Source organism: Colobus angolensis, unplaced genomic scaffold (assembly GCF_000951035.1).
Source record: "Colobus angolensis palliatus isolate OR3802 unplaced genomic scaffold, Cang.pa_1.0 Scaffold126, whole genome shotgun sequence".
Lineage (NCBI taxonomy): Eukaryota > Metazoa > Chordata > Mammalia > Primates > Cercopithecidae > Colobus > Colobus angolensis.
In genome coordinates this window covers 6,206,451-6,212,290 of record NW_012113808.1, presented here as the reverse complement: position 1 = coordinate 6,212,290, position 5,840 = coordinate 6,206,451, and the positions used below count along the sequence as shown (strand labels likewise).

The 5,840-nt window shown below is 46.7% G+C and overlaps 2 pseudogenes; both read right to left on the bottom strand.

The window, feature by feature from the left end:
• Positions 1-3,066: 3,066 nt before the first annotated feature.
• On the bottom strand, positions 3,067-4,608 carry LOC105505520 (annotated as a pseudogene).
• A 620-nt stretch (positions 4,609-5,228) lies between these two features.
• LOC105505519 overlaps positions 5,229-5,840 on the bottom strand; it is a 16,714-nt pseudogene continuing 16,102 nt past the window's right edge.

Sequence of the window (5,840 nt, the reverse complement as noted above, 5' to 3'; positions counted from 1 at the left end):
CCAGCATAGTCTCGATCTCCTGACCTCGTGATCCACCCGTCTCGGCCTCCCAAAGTGCTGGGATTACAGGCTTGAGCCACCGCGCCCGGCCCAAAATTCTCTTTTTAATAGTTCCCTTCTTTTTTTTTGAGACGTCTTGCTCTGTTGCCCAGGCTGGGGTGCAGTGGCGTCATCTCGGGTCACTTCAAGCTCCGCCTCCCGGGTTCACGCCATTCTCCTGCCTCAGCCTCCCGAGTAGCTGGGACTATAGGTGCCCCCCACCCCGCCTGGCTAATTTTTTGTATTTTTAATAGAGACGGGGTTTCACCATGTTAGCCAAGATGGTCTCTATCTCCTGACCTTGTGATCCGCCCGACTCGGCCTCCCAAAGTGCTGGGATTACAGGCGTGAACCGCCGTGCCCGGCCAATAGTTCCCTTCTTTCTGGCACTGCCCCACAAATTCTAGCTGCTTTGATCTTCCTAAACTCTGAAATACCTGTGTTCTATTTGTTTTTCCTGTTTTTAGGTAGAGAGCTGGGAAACTTGAAGAGCTTACTTTGTTTCCCTTCTCTCAGAGACGACCACCTATGCTACCTGTTGTCCAATGTTTATAAATCATTGTTTCCTATATTTTGTCCGGTTTTCTAGTTGTTTAAGGCAGGAAGGAAAGTGTGGTTCCAGTTATTTCATCATGGTTGGAAGCAGAAGTTTCAATACCCACTTAAGATGAGAATCTGGAGGATAGAGAAGAGAGTACTTCCCAGAAGGCACCGCCAGGGACTTAACATCGCCTGGGTTCTCCCAAATCTCCATACTTCCCTTTAGCAACTTACAAGGTAGACCCTCAGATTTGTTGAGGACTTAAACACACAGCTTAGTCTTTTCCTTTATATTCTTTTTTCTTTTTAAAAAAATTATTTTTTTTTTTGAGACAGGGCCTCATTATGTTGCCAAGGCTGGCATCAAACTCCTGGGCTCAAGTGATCCTCCTGCCTTAGCCCCCTGAGCAGCTGGGATTACTGGTGCTTGTCACCATGCCCAGCTCCTTTCTGTTCTCTTTTCTGCCATAATTCCAGGTGTCTATATCATCCTTATAGTCGACCAGTCCAGTAATAGCAGCTCCTACTTATTGAGCCTTGTGCCAGATATTTTATCTATGTTGTCTTTTTTTTTTTTTTTTTTTTTTGAGATGGAGTCTTGCTCTGTCACCCAGGCTGGAGTACAGTGAGGCAGTCTTGGCTTACTGTAATCTCTGCCTTCCAGGTTCAATCAATTCTCCTGCCCCAGCCTCTGGGGTAGCTGGGATTACAGGCACCCGCCACCACCCCCAGCTAATTTTTGTATTTTTACTAGAGCCAGGGTTTCACCATGTTGGCCAGGCTGGTCTCAAACTTCTGACCTCAAGTGATCCATCTGCCTCAGCCTCCCAAAGTGCTGCGATTACAGGCGTGAGCCACCATGCCCAGTCTATATATGCTGTCTTCTTACATTGCTCCTACCAGTTAGTTATAATTTGCTCCTTTAAAAAAAAAAAAAATAAGAAAACAGACACTGAGAAGTTTTAGCGGTTTAGCAACTTGTTCAAATTCATTTGTTGTTAACGGACAGAGCCAAGATTTAAAGGTAGCCATTGCTCATCATATACCTTGTTAAACTAGCTTTGCAACTCCTAGACATCCTTTACTGTGGCAGACCTCCCCTCCACTTCACTCTAACAATTCATTCCCAGGAATTAATGTAATCACCACCTAAAGCTTTGAAATATTGAACAGAGAAATCTCTTTGAACACACATATCTTAGATGCTTCCAACCTTAACTTTTCCCCATTCTTCTCTTTTTCTTTCTTTTTGAGACAGCGTTTCACTCTTGTTGCCCAGGCTGGAGTGCAGTGGCACAATCTCGGCTCACTGCAACCTCTACCTCCCAGGTTCAAGCGATTCTCCTGCCTCAGCCTCCCAAGTAGCTGGGATTACAGGCACCCACCACCACGCCTGGTTAATTTTTTTATTTTTAGTAGAGACAGGGTTTCACCATGTTGGTCACACTGGTCTCGAACTCTTGACCTCAGGCGAGTCACCCCTCCCAAAGTGCTGGGATTACATGTGTGAGTCACTGTGCCGGCCTTTTTTTCTTTTATTGAAAACTAAGTTATTATTCAGTGTCACAAGGGCCTTCAGGTCCTTTGTTCCTCTTTATCTGCCCCATTACCCCATTAATCCTCAACCTTAGATGAATCCAAGCACCTGCTTGTTCTCCTCCTGGATCACTGAGAGAGGATGGAAAAAAATTTACTCAGTATTCAACTCAGCATTGAGTATTGCTCAACAACTTTTTACTAATTCTTAGCAAAGTTTGTTATTTCCCAGAAGTGCTGTTCCAAAACTTTATCTTCCTTTTTCTTTTCTCCTTACTTTCAGCAGGTGATTTTCCTTCCTACTTCACAGAGAAAACCAGCTCTCTTCCAGCCCTGCTTCTTCACTTCCAAACATATATCTGTACTCATATTTTCACCTTTTCTCTTTTTTGAGTAAACGAAAACAGTATTTCTTCTCTTTACATTTTTACTTGTCCTCTTGACCCCACCTCCTTCTTGCTGCCTTTGGGACTTTTCATCAGTTATTTCTTATCTCTCTCTTTTTTTTTCTCCAGAAACTTTAGTTTCCAAATATGTTGAGCAAAAATATACAACCCCAACAGCAACTCTTTCTCCTAAGGGTAGATCCTGCAATATATCTAGGGAAAGGGACATAAAGGTGAGGGGGTGGAGGACTTTGGGGTACATCCCAAACTTCCCCTAAAACTAAACAGTTTATTCTCTGCACTAACAACACAGGGATCCCCTGATCTCCTTCTACATGTTTTGAGGGGCTGAAGGCTCTGCTGTTCTTCCTTGAATGAGAGCCTGGGTCCATACTTCTCTATAGGGGATGTCCAGAGGAAGGAGTGCCTACTACTCCTACAGTAATCCTGGCCAATCCCTGCACCCCATTTTAGAGGTTCCCTGGGGGGTGGTGAGACATGAGGGGAAAGCACCTCTGGAGGCACAAGGGGAAGGCATCCATAGCCAAGGTATCTGAGAGGGAGTTTATGCCTCAGTGGTGGCTCATGCTGAGGTGATGACCACACTCTTCTGATTTTCCAGCCTCTTCTTCTGGATCCTTATAGCCATGAAGAAAACGGCCAGCAGAAGTCACAGAGAGCCAACCAAGATTCCTACACCGAGGCTCAGCATTTCACCTGTAGGATACAAGGATCCCACCTGGATGAAAAAAGTAAAAGTCATTGCTGGTGGAGAGGCTGAGGGGCTCAGTAGTTCTGTACCAGGACTTGGAGGGCCCCTCTTCTGTGGAGAACAATGTCTCCTGAAGCTTTTCCAGCTGTTCCATTGAAATCTGGGCCCTTAGACTGAAAACTGTCCAGGGCACACTACTAGCAAGGGGAAGTTGTGAGTGAGCTATTGTAAAGGAAGAACTGCCCTAGCTGTCAGGGGAGCAGCTCTCTCACTGAGGTCTTCTGATCTTTATGCTTGATTTCATGCAAGTGATCCAGAATGTGTTCATAAGTTATATCCTTTTTGTTTGTTTGTTTTTTGTTTTTTGAATCTCACTCTGTTTCTCAGGCTGGAGTACATGGTGCAATCTCAGCTCACTGCAACCTCTGCCTCCTGGGTTCAAGCGATTCTCCTCCTACCTCAGCCTCCCAGGTAAGCTGGGATTACAGGCGTGCACTACCACACCTGGCTAATTTTTGTATTTTTAATAGAGATGGGGTTTCAGCATGTTGGCCAGGCTGGCATAAGCTATATTCTTAGTCTCACTCACCTCAATTAGGATGCCCAGGACAGTCAGGCCCTGAGGCCTCTGAGTGGCTTCACTCAAGCTATCACAGGAATCACAGCCATAATGTATGATGTGGAGCTCGGTAACTGTGGCTTCACTGTTGATCTGGTGTTCTGAGCCCCCTGGGGATCATCCTGACCCCAGTGCAGGTGGAGCTGGGTAGCTACATATTTTCTGGAAAGTCCACTTAGATACAGGGTGGAGGGCAGAGACAGTTGCATTGTGTAGCTACTCTTTTTTTTTTTTTTTTTGAGACGGAGTCTCGCTCTGTCGCCCAGGCTGGAGTGCAGTGGCCGGATCTCAGCTCACTGCAAGCTCCGCCTCCCGGGTTTACGCCATTCTTCTGCCTCAGCCTCCGGAGTAGCTGGGACTACAGGCGCCCGCCACCTCGCCCAGCTAGATTTTTTTTGTATTTTTTAGTAGAGACGGGGTTTCACCGTGTTCGCCAGGATGGTCTCGATCTCCTGACCTCGTGATCCGCCCGTCTCGGCCTCCCAAAGTGCTGGGATTACAGGCTTGAGCCACCGCGCCCGGCCTGTGTAGCTACTCTTGTGCAGGTCTAAAGGCTCAGTGCCAGGCCAGTCATATCCATGGGGCTGCAGAGCAGTCATCTAAGGGTCAATTGTCACACTCTCTGGATATCGAAGGGGGACGGTGTACTGTTTCCACACTTCAGGGTAAGAGGCTGGCCAGTGGTCCTGACCATGTGGGCACTCATATGTCCAGTGTTGACCCTCATCTGCAGCCAGGATCCAAATCACCTTTAGCAAGAGGATGAAGAACAACATGGTATCCCAGGAAGGGGCACAGGGTACTGGGAGTTTGGAGACTAGAAGACTAGGGCAGACAGAGAGAGAGAGAGAGAGAGAGATGGGGAGAGAGGCAGAGGGAGAGGTGAGTTCCTCATGTTGAGTGTATTTATCCCTTTTTTTGTTGCTATCGCTGTCGTGTCTCTGTGCATTTCCAAGGGATTTGATTTTCAGTAGGGTACCGTGGGTTTCTGGGTCCCCAGAACAAGTCTCCTGCTGCTTCTCTCAGCCGTCTCTCTTCATCTCCCTCTGCAGTCTCCATTCCACTTGATGACACAGTTATTTCTTATTTCTCTTGGATTTGCAAGTTCTCCCTCTTCCTGGCTACTTTTTTCTTCCTGAAATTGTGTTGCACCTTTCTTTCTTTCACTATCCTTTCGGAAAATATAGTTGTACATTCCATGCATGCACTGCACCTCTGGTTCATTTCATAATTTATTATCGTCTGCCTTCTTCTCACCCTTCAACTGAAATTGCTCTATTTAAAGATACTAAAGATCCCTTACTTGCTAACTTTAATGATTTCTTCCCAATTTTATCCAATCTGATTCTTTTTTTTTTGGTCAAATGATCCTTTATTGAAATATTTTCCTTTGTGCTTAACTGGCTGGGCATTCCACAGCACCACTGTTGATGTCATCTATGATGTCATGAGGGTGCCGGCCATCAACATTACAGCCCACAGACTGGGCAGTCCCCAGGATCCTTTTAATGGTTCCAGCGAGTTCTCTGGCTAAGGATCGGTGCCGCGCTCTGTCGAGCAATGTTGACGATCTCATCAAAAGTGATATTCCCACTGTGTTTCATGTTTTTCTGTTTTCTGTCTCTTGGTGGTTTCTGGAGGGCTTTGATGATCAGGGCAGAGGCAGAAGGCACCACCTCAATCTGGGTCTGTCTGTTCTGAATGGTCAGTTTCACTCAATCCTCAGGCCCTTCCAGTCACCCGTTGCCTTGGCAATGTCATCACCAACCTTTTTCGGGGGGGCCGATCTTGGGGGCCAGCGCAGAAGTGACACTGACTTCACCTCCGGTGCACCTCACGTATACGATTTTGTTCTCCTTGGGGTCGAACTTCGGCGGCATGGTGGAGGCGGCTGGTGTCGGATGAACCTAGATTCGGGACGACCAAAGAAAGTTGCACCTTGGCCTCCTCCAAGCCGAAAGCCGAAAGGGTTCCCAATCTGATTCTTTTTTTTTTTTTTTTTTTGAGA